The sequence below is a fragment of the Schistocerca gregaria genome, chromosome 8 (genome assembly GCF_023897955.1).
Source record: "Schistocerca gregaria isolate iqSchGreg1 chromosome 8, iqSchGreg1.2, whole genome shotgun sequence".
In the NCBI taxonomy this organism is placed as follows: domain Eukaryota; kingdom Metazoa; phylum Arthropoda; class Insecta; order Orthoptera; family Acrididae; genus Schistocerca; species Schistocerca gregaria.
Window position 1 is genome coordinate 182921770 of NC_064927.1, and position 12888 is coordinate 182934657.

Here is a 12888-nt window from a genome sequence, read left to right on the forward strand (position 1 = left end):
TGTGGGAAACAGTCATCCTCCTAGAGTACCGGCGATGCATCATTGCACAGGTCCGTGCAATGGATCATTAGCTGTATATTTAATAAGATCGTCACATGTGCTCAATGTGGCCACACATATGGCATTTGTTTTCGACATATGGGAGGAGAGAGATGGGTAAAAATCTTTACGAGTTCTCTGTCGGATGAAGTTCATGGAGCTTTTATAGTTCGTATTTTTCTTCTGTTGGATGGTACAGAATAATGAAGATAGCATGTTGGGTTGAGACGGGAATGGGCTCTGAGTGAAGCGGATCTGTCGTACTTGTAAGTAGTTTGGGCATGCACCGCAGTGCAGTAGCAAAATCGTCGTCCTATTCCCAGTTCCCGTTTCCATCGAATGGTCAAAACGCAGCCCTGTTGCAATAAATCAGCTTAGCCTGTTTTTACATGGGTTTCAGAAGGTGTTAGATGTCTCTTTCTGCGACTCTTACTAAATTCAGACTAAGTTTGAACGATCGCATGTGCAAAGCTGCAGGAAATGACAGCAGTTGTAAAAATTCCGTGATCTTATCAAGACAATGCATCGTGGGCATCACGTAACTACACGGTTGGTCTGATAATATCACTCCAGCGATCATCGTCTATATTCAGTGTCGCTTTATTAGTCTGGAAAAACCACGTCATTCAGACTTAATGCCATACCTCGTTTAATAAAGCAGGTACAGCTTTTAACATTGATACTTTTGTGCACCTGTAGAACCAAACCTGCATGTGATGGTAATATGGTTCTGTTTTTAAACATCTGGTGGTTTGTAAGATGATTACACCTCTCATTCTAATACACAGTGGTCACAGTCGCACGAAAAACTTATGAGGCACGTCCACCCATCGTTGATGTCCCCTCAGTATTAAGTCATATCGCCAGATATCAGTTATTGACAGAGTACTATACTTAGTAGTAGCGGATATGTAAATAGTTTCACCTTGAGCATCAGGCTTGTAAAGCATGCGTTTATGTTCCGACGCCGGCTGGAGTGGCCGAGCGATTCTAGGCACTACAGTCTGCAACCGCGCTACCACTATGGTCGCAGGTTCGAATCCTGCCTAGGGCATGGATGTGTGTGATGTCCTTAGGTTTGTTAGGTTTAAGTAGTTCTAAGTTCTAGGGGACTGATGAGCTCAGAAGTTAAGTCCCATAATGCTCAGAGCCATTTGAACCATTTGCTATCGTCTTGGATCCACCGTCTTGAATAAATTTGGCAACAATAGAGAGTGGGAGGGTACATACCTTGCCCCACTACTGCATTTTTCTGTGTGCATTTTTCTACTGTACAAGAAGTATTACTAGTTATTACATGTTTCAATTGCTTGTGGAGGGCGTATAAGTTGCACTATTTTTTGTTGATATATCTAGCCTTAATTCTATGTGTTGTATGTTAGCTCTTACTTTGCATGTTTGTATGCTTCATGCTGTTTCCCATAATCAATGCACTATGTGGTAAGGGAGGCTCGGAACTGTCTGTCTTATTGTCCATTGTAGTAATTTTCCTTTACTTTATTTAGTCAGCACGTTTAAAATGCAGTTTAGGTACACGAATCATTCGCTTACTATGTCTGTATTTCTTATAATTATCTTATTTAGCTGTTTCAGGTATTTTACTCCTTATGTTATGTGTCAGTATATGATGTTATTGTTGTATCTGAGTCCTGAGTCTGTGTCTTCATCACTGTTTGTGTCTGTGTCTGAGTTTGTATTGTCCCAACATTCGTAGTGTCGTTTTGTTGTGTTTCTGTTCGAAATCTTCCATATCGATTTTTTTATCTATAAAGGTCACACAGAGTTTTTGAAACCTTATCAGCGATATTACTTTTTTCTGGGTCTCGTAAGATTTCTTTGATGTCCTCATACGTTGCTACACATTCTACATTTGTGAGTGAGTTGCAAAAGAATGCCATGTTTTCAGGAGACCCATATGTCCCACATGGGCATGCCGTGTTCTGGCTAAGGCCCACGTAGTTCCGATGTGCTAGGCATAGGCCGTGGCTTGTCAAAAAGAGAACAATGCTTTTGCTTCGACCTACATGCTGTAACTGCAGACTTTCCCATTTGTATAGTAAGATGGAGAAAACGTGACGGAATTTGTTAGTTGTGTCCCAACCCCGTTGCCATGTGTGAAGGCCCCAGCTGTTTAATTGAGACATGTCGACTATGTTTTCCCCAGTTATTTCACGAGCCTTATCGTGCTGTCCCTCTTCACCCAGTAAGCCACTGCTCTTTGGTGGATAGAGATGTCATTGTGACAAGTCGCCAGAAGGGTCCTGGTGATGTGGTGGCGATGGTAACCAACATGCTCATCACACTCGACTTATGCAGCCGAGTAAATCGGCATTGTATCTCCACAGGACATATGAATTATTCTGCTATGGAAATGTTGGCCACAACAAGATGATTCTGCAATTCAGTTATCAAGGAACACATGTAAATGCGTTTGGCGGAAGATCTTATTAATCATGATGGCTTTTCGCGACAGGGTAAAGAGTGAGACATGGTAATTCATTTAATACCTTCAGAATGTAAATATTTAACGCTTAGTGACACATCTAGCAGAGGCAGTTTGTTATATTGACACCTGAATTTTACCCCAAAGTTCCGTGTTTCCACAGAGGGCGTGCACATTTAGAGAAAGTGCTAAAACCTAGACACAGGACACTCATCCAGTGGTAGTCTATACACATGTGCCAATTTTCGGTGTAAAGTTAGGTGGGTACACCAGCAGTCTAAGATGGCTGAATTTTAGCTGGCGAAATATCGAGGCAAGGAGTCACAACTGTAGTCTCGAATAATCGTGGGAAACATAGCAGTCAACACATACGCTACTTGGTAACTCCACCGAGTCTCAGTGCCAGTGAGTAGCTTCAGATGGATATGGCCCACCTGAAGAAACGTGTGGATCCTCGTCGTCACAGCACAAGTGTGATAGCAGACGAGAAGATTAATTACAGTAAGGCCAAAATAATTTACAGTCAATATTCTGATAGGAAAAAAGCAAAGAATAATGTAGACCTCATAGTAACGGTCGAGAATTTGAATACTTACGACAACTGTAAAGAACAGGCAGATGGGCACCTAGCTATAAGTAGTGGGACAACCTGCGCATCACCCCGCTCTGCATTATTGCCTAGATGGCGGGTCCAAGATGGCAGAGATAGATGTAACAATGTTGAAATGATGTAATCTATTTTCTAAGATAAGTCGGAGGGTCAGTATTGCCTCACGTGTTCCACCACCTCCACAGAATCCAAACTGATCTTCCCCGAGGTCGGCTTCTACCAGTTTTTCCATTCGTCTGTAAAGAATTCGTGGTAGTGTTTTGCAGCCGTGGCTAATTAAACTGGTAGTTCGGTAATTTTCACATCTGTCAACACCTGCTTTCTTTCGGATTGGAATTATTGTATTCTTCTTGAAGTCTGAGGGTATATCGCCTGTCTCATACATCTTGCTCACTAGATGGTAGAGTTTTGTTAGGCCTGGCTCTCCCAAGGCTGTCAGTAGTTCTAATGGAATGTTGTCTACTCCCAGGGCCTTGTTTCGACTTAGGTCTTTCAGTGTTCTATCAAATTATTCACGTAGTATCATATCTCCTATTTCATCTTCATCTGCACTCTCTTCCATTTCTGTAATATTGTCCTCAAGAACATCGCCCTTGTACGAGTATAGACCCTCTATACATTCCTTCCACCTTTCTGCTTTCCATTCTTTGCTTAGAACTGGGTTTCCATCTAAGCTCTTGATATTCATGCAAGTGGTTCTCTTTTCTCGAAAGGCCCCTTTAATTTTCCTGTAGGCAGTATCTAGCTTACCCCTAGTCATATGCGCCTGTACATGTTTACATTTGCCCTCTAGCTATCGCTGCTTAGCCATTTTGCAATTCCTGTCGATCTCATTTTTGAGACATTTGTATTCCTTTCTGTCTGTATGATTTACTGCATTTTTTTATTTTCTCCTTTCACCAACTAAATTCAGTATTTCTTCTGTTGCCCAAGGATTTCTACTAGCCGTCGTCTTTTTACCTATTTGATCCTCTGCTACCTTTACTATTTCGTCTCTCAAGGTACCCATTCTTCTTCTACTGTATTTCTTTCGCCCATTCGTCTCAATCGTTCCCTAATGCTCTCACTGAAGGTCTCTGCAACCTCTGGTTCTTTCAGTTTATCCAGGTTCCATCTCCTTAAATTCCCACCTTTTTGCAAATTCTTCAGTTTAAATCTACAGTTCATATCCAATAGGTTGTGGTCAGAGTCCACATCTGCCCCTGGAAATGTCTTACAATTTAAACGTGGTTCCTGAATCTCTGTCTTACTATTATATAATCTAACTGATATCTTGCAGTATCTTCAGGCTTCTTCCACGTATACAACCTTCTCTTATGATTCTTGAACCAAGTGTTGGCTATGATTAACTTATGCTCTGTGCAAAATTCTGCCAGACGGCTTCCTCTTTCATTCCTTAGTTCCATTCCATATTCACCTACTACGATTCCCTCACTTACTTGTCCTATTATCGAGCTCCACTCACAGATGACTATTAAATGTTCGTCTCCCTTCACTATCTGAATAATTTCTTCTATCTCATCATATATTTCATCAATATCTTTGTCAGCTGCTAGCTAGTTGGCATATAAACTTGTAATACTGTGGTAGGTGTGGGCTTCGTATCTGTCTTGGCCACAATAATGCTTTCACTATGCTGTTTGTAGTAGCTTACCTGCACTCCTATTTTTTTTATTCATTATTAAACCTACTCCTGCATTAGCCCCATTTGATTTTGTATTTATAAGCCTGTATTCACCTGACCAGAAGTCTTATTCCTCGGCCGGCCGCGGTGGTCTCGCGGTTCTAGGCGCGCAGTCCGGAACCGTGCGACAGCTACGGTCGCAGGTTCGAATCCTGCCTCGGGCATGGATGTGTGTGATGTCCTTAGGTTAGTTGGGTTTAAGTAGTTCTAAGTTCTAGGGGACTAATGACCACAGCAGTTGAGTCCCATAGTGCTCAGAGCCATTTGAACCATTCTTATTCCTCCTGCCACCGAACTTCACTGATTCTCACTATATCAACTTTAACCTAGCCATTTTCCGTTTTAAATTTTCTAACCTACCTGCACGATTAAGGGATCTGACATTACACGCTCCGATCCGTACAACGCCAGTTTTCTTTCTCCTGATAACAACGTCCTCCTGAGTTGACCCCGCCCGGAGATACGAATGGTGGACTATTTTACCTCCGGACTATTTTACCCAAGAGGACGCCATCATCATTTAACTATATAGTAAAGCTGCATACGCTCGGGAAAAATTACTTCTGTAGTTTCCCCTTGCTTTCAGCCGTTCACAGTACCAGCAGAGCAAGGCCGTTTTGGTTAGTGTTACAAGCCCACATCAGTCAATCATACAGACTGTTGCCCCTGCAACTACTGAAAAGGCTGCTGCCCCTCTTCAGGAACCACACGTTTGTCTGACCTCTCAACAGATACCCCTCCGTTGTGGTGCACCCACGGTACGACTATCTGTATCGTTGAGGCACGCAAGCCTCCCCACCAACGGGCCGGCCGTGGTGGCCGAGCGGTTCTAGGCGCTACCGTCTGGAACCGCGCGACCGCTACGGTCGCCGGTTCGAATCCTGCCTAGGGCATGGATGTGTGTGATGTCCTTAGGCTCGTTAGGTTTAAGTAGTTCTAAGTTCTTGGGGACTGATGACCTCAGAAGTTACGTCCCATAGTGCTCAGAGCCATTTGAACCAATATCCACAACAACAGAATACAGGAGTAGAGTTGAAAATCAATATGTCATTAGAAATGGAAAGAGAGACACTGAAATAGGAATATGAACGAATATAATTAATTAACTTTCAATAAAAGCATCGCAACTCTGTCGCTTTCGCTAAACACCACCGACAGGCCGCATACTTGACACCACAACCTAATTCTGGGTCCCTGGCGGCTGAGCGTCTGCACATTCGTTGAACGAAAACAGTCGCCCAGAAAATCGGAATGATTCAATTAGAAATCCACGCTTGTGCACGGGAGCACTCTTTTGAATGCTCCAAATTGCCTATACTGCGAGACATAAGTAGATTGTTTACAAAAGATTACCTTTTCCCGACTTCTGAAATAAATTGCGAAGGCGCTAGCTCCATCCCAACCCACCAGAGCTGCCAGCTGGCTGCTCGATTTCGCACTAATCACGCCACTGCAAAATACTGCTTGCTGCCAAGGTTTTTGAAACGTTTATTTCCCAGCAGGTCCTTGGAAAGCACATGCCATTCTGGCGAAATGAGCCAACCTCATAGCTCTCCGCCACAACCCATGCAGGAGGGCAGGTAACTCCTTGTACCCATTAGCTAAGTGGCGTTACCTTCCTACTCTGGCGCCTGCTTAAAGGTGTGTTGAATCTGAGGGGTGTCGAAGGCCTTTAGGCACCGGGAGTCCATAACAGGTAGTCTCTGTGTGGATGAAATCAAAGCTATGGTGGAACTGGAGGTTCTTAGAGTAACCATTTTCCATTTTATTAACGCGTGTGTGAATGTTGCAGCCCCATCTCTCCTTCATCACATCACAGCCAGGCGTGAAACAAGAGGGGTGAGAAAGCATAAACACCCATTGCTGCTTTGGGTCACGTTCAAACTTCGCCGAACGATTTTTAACGTTCACTGGTGTTTCCATCATGTGCGCAAGAGCGATAATTGTGGCCACACTGCACGTCACGAGCTGTAATCACATTCAGTGGAACTGCAGGTCCACGCCGTCCTCAGAGAAGGCTGGATCGTCCAGTGAGGTTTAGCAGTACTAAAGGTTGTCAATAATGTCGCCCTGTTGCTCGTCGCACTGCGAAATGCCGTTTTTGATCTCAAAAAGGGGAAATCGTCATCACAAGGGAAGAGGTGGATTCATTGACGCTGTATATGCCACCAGCTGAATTTTCTTCCTATCGATTCTGAGGAGCGATATGTCTGGAAAGTTTTCCTGGGAAATTCATGACAAAACTGTAATTTCAACGTTTCGTGTAGCGGCTCCGACCTCCCTCACAAAAGCGTCAAAAGAAGTGGTGAAATAGAGGGACCGCGCGCGGTAGCCGTGCGTTCTGAGGCGCCATGCCATGGGTCGAGCAGCTACCCCCGTAGGAGGTTGTTCTACCTCGGGCTTGAGTGTGAGTGTGATGTCCTTAGCGCAAGTTAGTTTAAGTTAGATTAATTAGTGTGTAGGCCTAGGGACCGATGACCTAGGCAGCTTGGTCCGATAGGATCTTACCACGGGGAAGAGGGGGTGTGAAGAACTTCACATCATGCGGTATGTCCACAGTGGCACTGTACAGAATTGTGGTTAAAAGTTGCTACAATGTGACGTCATTAACCCAACTTCCACTTTACATCAGCTTCTGAGCTTTTATTCGCATGTGCCCTTGACCATGAAGGTAAAGTCACAGGGCGCCACGTTTTAGTAACTTTTGAGACGCACCCACATGCCTTGCTAATACTGTGGCATCAAGCAGTCAGCCTGCAAGATGAGTGGTCTGCCAAGCGAGTGGATTCATTCTTATTTATCGAGTAACATGAACTCTCGTAGTCACAATTAAGTTACAAATTATCCACCTGTATTAATATTACGCAACGGATAAAGCACATCTGACTGTTAGTAATTAACACAACTCAACTGTCCACTACGCACTGGCAATACCACATTTTCTTTCTCATTCAACGGTTCTGAACAACACGTGGCCATCGCACTGAATATGAATGGCGCACACATTATACATTCTGGGTATCATGAAAACATACTATTCGAAGCAAAAGACCACCATTTTTTTTTCTTTTTACTATCTTATTTATTCCGATAAATTCTATAACCTAAACACACAAATTCTATGTGTCTGAATTTGCTGTTTCGAGCCACTTACTGATTTAACGTGACCAGAACTTCCTAGCCGGCCGCGGTGGTCTAGCGGTTCCAGGGGCGCAATCCGGAACCGCGCGACTGCTACGGTAGCAGGTTCGAATCCTGCCTTGGGCATGGATATGTGTGATGTCCTTAGGTTAGTTAGGTTTATGTAGTTATAAGTTCTAGGGGACCAGAGTAGTTAAGTCCCATAGTGCTCAGAGCCATTTGAACCATTTATATAACCTATAACAATAACACATGCGAAATTCCGCCCAGTTGGCATGGCTTTACATTGGTGATTCTCTATCATATGGTCTCGTAATTATTTAACGCTACAGTGCACTTTCTGGATAGGATGGCAGATCTTTTGCTATATCTCACACTTCGACTCTCACAACCATCATCACGAAACTTTCCTCCAGACCGAGTGGTACAAAAGGAACACACATAACCCACTACCTCTGAAACTAACTAGCTACTCCCCACACATACTTAAATTACATGACATGCACCACACTGCAACATAGAATACAACACAAGGAATAGTCACAACATTATCACTTTCAGCTTTCCCACTTTAATTAGTACTTATCCCAGTTTCACACGACACTGGCCCACTTCGTAATTCTTCTTTCCTACTATGAACTCTGGAGGATATATGCGCGTATTCCTGTGCAATGCAAGCCAAGTGACATTGCTGGATAGACGACTGACTCACCTTGCTTCTCTCTCACAGTATTATAGTTTGACTCAAGCGTCACACGGAAACAAAACACGCAAAGTTTTAATCATCACACACGCGAGTCCTCATCTGATACCATGGACGAGTACTTCTCTTTATCCTTTGTCTCATACACAGATTGAGACTCACACAGTACTCACCATGTGGAAGTACTCGTCGCTAATTTAAAGTCCTGCACACGCCATTTCTTAAATATTTCCAACTTATAGTACACATGCTAGTAATTCAGCTTAACTTAAGCACTCGGAAGTTTTTCAACTTATTGCTACACGTGGTTTCATTGTGACAATCCACTTAATGGTACCTGCCTGACATTTAATTCTCCCCACAAAAGTCCCTGAAATAGAGAAATTATTATTCCAAACTACTCTTAAGTATTTCACATGCATACCATGTCTCCACTCTTTTGTCTTTACGGAGCACACCTAAGACAGGTCTTACCAACACTAGATCTAGCGCCAGAGTGCTGAAACATGTCTGTTCTTCAGGTCATCTCGCACCTCTGTCGAGGTGGGCGAAGACCATGCTACCCTTTGGTAAGCCACATTGCAGGCGCTCAAAGCTCAGGTAAATTTCATCTTTTTTTCAAGTTTTACTGACAAGAATAACGAAGAATGTTGTACCTATTTCCAATGTCGGGCGGTACTGTACCCTTTCACCATCGGCTACCCATGCAGAAAAAAATGGCATGGTACTATCCTTGCAATGCGAGGGTAGTTCCGAACATTTTTTTTCTTAAGAAAACTGTATTCGAACAAACGTAGCAAGTCATCATAATAACTAGGAGAAGACCTTAGCCCCTGGCGACCTCAAACAGACGACAAAATTCTGTTACTTTACCAAATTGTTGACCCAGTTATTGCATTATTGTACTCTTCACAATCCGGAGTAACGTACACATACAAATTTACAGCAATCCACTTGACAAATAGAACATTACATCATACAAATAAAAAATAATGGTGATATAAAAATTTGCTTAATTACCATGATTCTTCGTTATTTTTAGGAGTAATACAGAACTTCAATAATTCTAAATAAATTAAAAATACTAACTGTACTCACAAAATTTTAAATATCTCACTGTCCAAACACAGAACAAGTAAAATGACGTTCGTAAATTGCGTTGTAATAATTTTTTTACCCGGCAATGTTTAAATGCAAAACAAAATTAACAAAAGAAAAAATTGCGTACACTAATTACATGTAGAATATCAGGCTCCATAGAATTACTCTGAAATGTACATCAAACCCACAGAGAAATTAAACTGAGAAAAAAAACAATGAAATATACCACTGGTTACGTAATAAAGTCAATCTAAGACATCATGTCATACCTCATTAACTATCATCACTTAAGCAATTGCCACCACTACTCGACTGTGAGTTTAACCTTATCCTTGTCCATCAGCACAAATACCTGCTGCTGAGCTGGTCAGTCCATCAACTTTGATCAATACACGCAGTAAATAGATAGCAATAAGTGCTTGAATCCACCAGTAGCTCTCGTATCTTACTCTACTGCTCGTTTCTCTGTTGTTACACATTTAGACGACAAGAACTTGCATTTCGACTAGCCTTCGTTACATTTCAATGTGAAATATCACCACTGTGATAATGCAAATAAGTGGCTTCAGTCAATACACCAACAAGATCATTACTGTCCACGACATCAAAATACATCAGTTAATTCCGATGTTTGTTGTGCAATGCAAACTCTTGTCCACTGTGACAACCTTACTGTCCAATGCAACAAGAGCCGCTACGTTAGTATTACGCCACTGGCTGATGATTAAAGCATCATTGTACCAAATATTCTAATAAACATGCTACGTGAACTTGATAACCCAGAACAAACAAAAAAAAAACACTAACTATTCTAAACACAAATGTTAATGAAATACAATTAGACTTGCTGTCCATTCAGGAATGAAACATATAAAAAAAATTACACAATTACAAGTACAAATACATTATTCCCTATCTTGCGAGTCACACAGAATCATTTCATTCTGTGATTTTCTTGGGATCAAAAAAGTTGCTGACAGGTTCCCTAGAAACACTGTCTCGGTGTCAAAGCTATCCCATAGTTACCCGGACGAAAGTCTTTAAGTCTCACAAATCGGCATTTTGAACACACTAAACACAAATGTCATAGTCACTCTCAGAGTACCATCCACACGAATCTGGTCGTCCAGAAATTGCCCTACAACTACTATTACCCACGGTTCTGTCCTTTCAGTTCATGGTGTAATTAAAAGTCGTAAGTTCTAACAAACAGCACTTATTCCCGCACCAATTAAAGAAATATCTCCTACTACAAATGCAAATGTCAATGTCCCACTTTAGTTTCTTGCGTTCATACAATAATTAGTCACCATACAACAACTTTAAGTATAACAAGCGTCCCACATGCAATTTATAAAGCACACTTAATAAGTCACTGCCAAAAGTTTATGGCTGCCACCGTTCAGTGGTCAAGACAAAACAAAACAATCGTCCTGTCTGCTAAAGACAAAATCTTTTCCACCACTCACAACGTGGAAACACCAGTCCTTCACTTTCCACCTCATAGAGACATACGAGCAGTCATATTGTTTCACGGCTGCACAGTCCAGTACTAGTTAATAGTGGCTGTTAAAAAATGGCCGCCGGACTCTGCCGCGCGTCGTTCATTCTGCCGTCGCTCCGCTGCTGGGCGAGCCGTTTAGCAGAAAAAAACCACCCGCTGTTGCCTCCGCGGGATACTGTGCCCATTCGTAAGGGCGGCGGAACTTATGAATGGCCAGTGGTACGTGCGTGTCGCCCCAGGCCTTTGACCTGCTGTAGTGGGCGCGTGAAGTGTACTCGACCGGCAGTGGAGTGAGGAGCGCCGTGGCTCTGTCGCCTCACACATGGTGACGTCAGCTTGGCCTCCTTCATTTTCATTTAGGTATGGGCGCGTTCTGCGTGGGCACCTCAGCACTACAACACCCAATCAGTCAGACCCTTCTGCGCATCTCGCAACATTACAGACAAAAGGACATTCTTACAATATTTAAATACTCATTGATTACATGAATGATCTATTAGGTACATTGGTAATAAAAGAATCTTTGTTCTAAAAAACATAAAACCATACACCCTAGTTTTCTACACATACAAAATCAACATTTATCCCTTTTCTGTATACAGCCCACACTTGTTCTATTGATTGTATTTGTCGTCCATCATACAAAACATGAAAGTGTCCCAAAAAACAAAAAAGGAATAAGAAACGATCTATACAGCTCACAATTACAATATCAAATAGTAGACTACTTTAACATCCTAACACAATAAACATTTTAGAAACTGATGACTCTAAATCTACAACATACAATGCATCTTTGTGCTTGTGACAGACTGAAATTAGTATCTCTTTATATATTTTACCTTTTATTATATATAACAACATTTCTAGGACGTATACGTACCATCCACCTGATGTCAGATCCTGACCTGCCATCGAGGTTCATCCAAATCGAACAATAAAGCACAATAATTTTTTAGTTACGGATCAGTAGCATCGCCTTTACAGGAGTGTGCGCACTGATCACACTACTGTATGACTCTCACTCACCAGACATCACATTTTCCTTCTCATTCAATCCATTAATACACTAACAGAATAGGTCTAGAAGTCAGCTAACCTTAACACCACCACACTCACGACAACATACCATACCTTTGCTCCCTTATACTCATAACACCACCGCACTCACGACAACATACCATACCTTTGCTCCCTTATACACAACCACATAACACATGAAATTGTTTCGGAGATAGCATTTCAGTCTCCGAATTCGTCCTTTCACTCTGGCACCTCTCTCCATCGGCTTACCTCTGCATTCACTTTACCGATTATTCATCCTGCTAAATATCAACTTAGAATTGCGACATTTCATCTAAGAACAAAAAATACACAAATTATTCATCCTGCAAAATAACTGTACACATTCTTGGGACTGTTTTGATTAGATATACTCGTACTAGGCTTCAACAACAACAAATAAATATTATTTTTTGCCATATTGCAAATGCTATGGTAGGAATTAGATTTACACTTATATTACATCTTACGTCAGTATTCCACAACGTTCACCATCTGGATCTCATACTCCCTCTATGTCCCTTCACGTTGTGCAGTTGTCCTCATCTCTTCATTCGTATTTCGGCTCTCCGTCCGTCCATTACTCCATCATTTCCTGGTC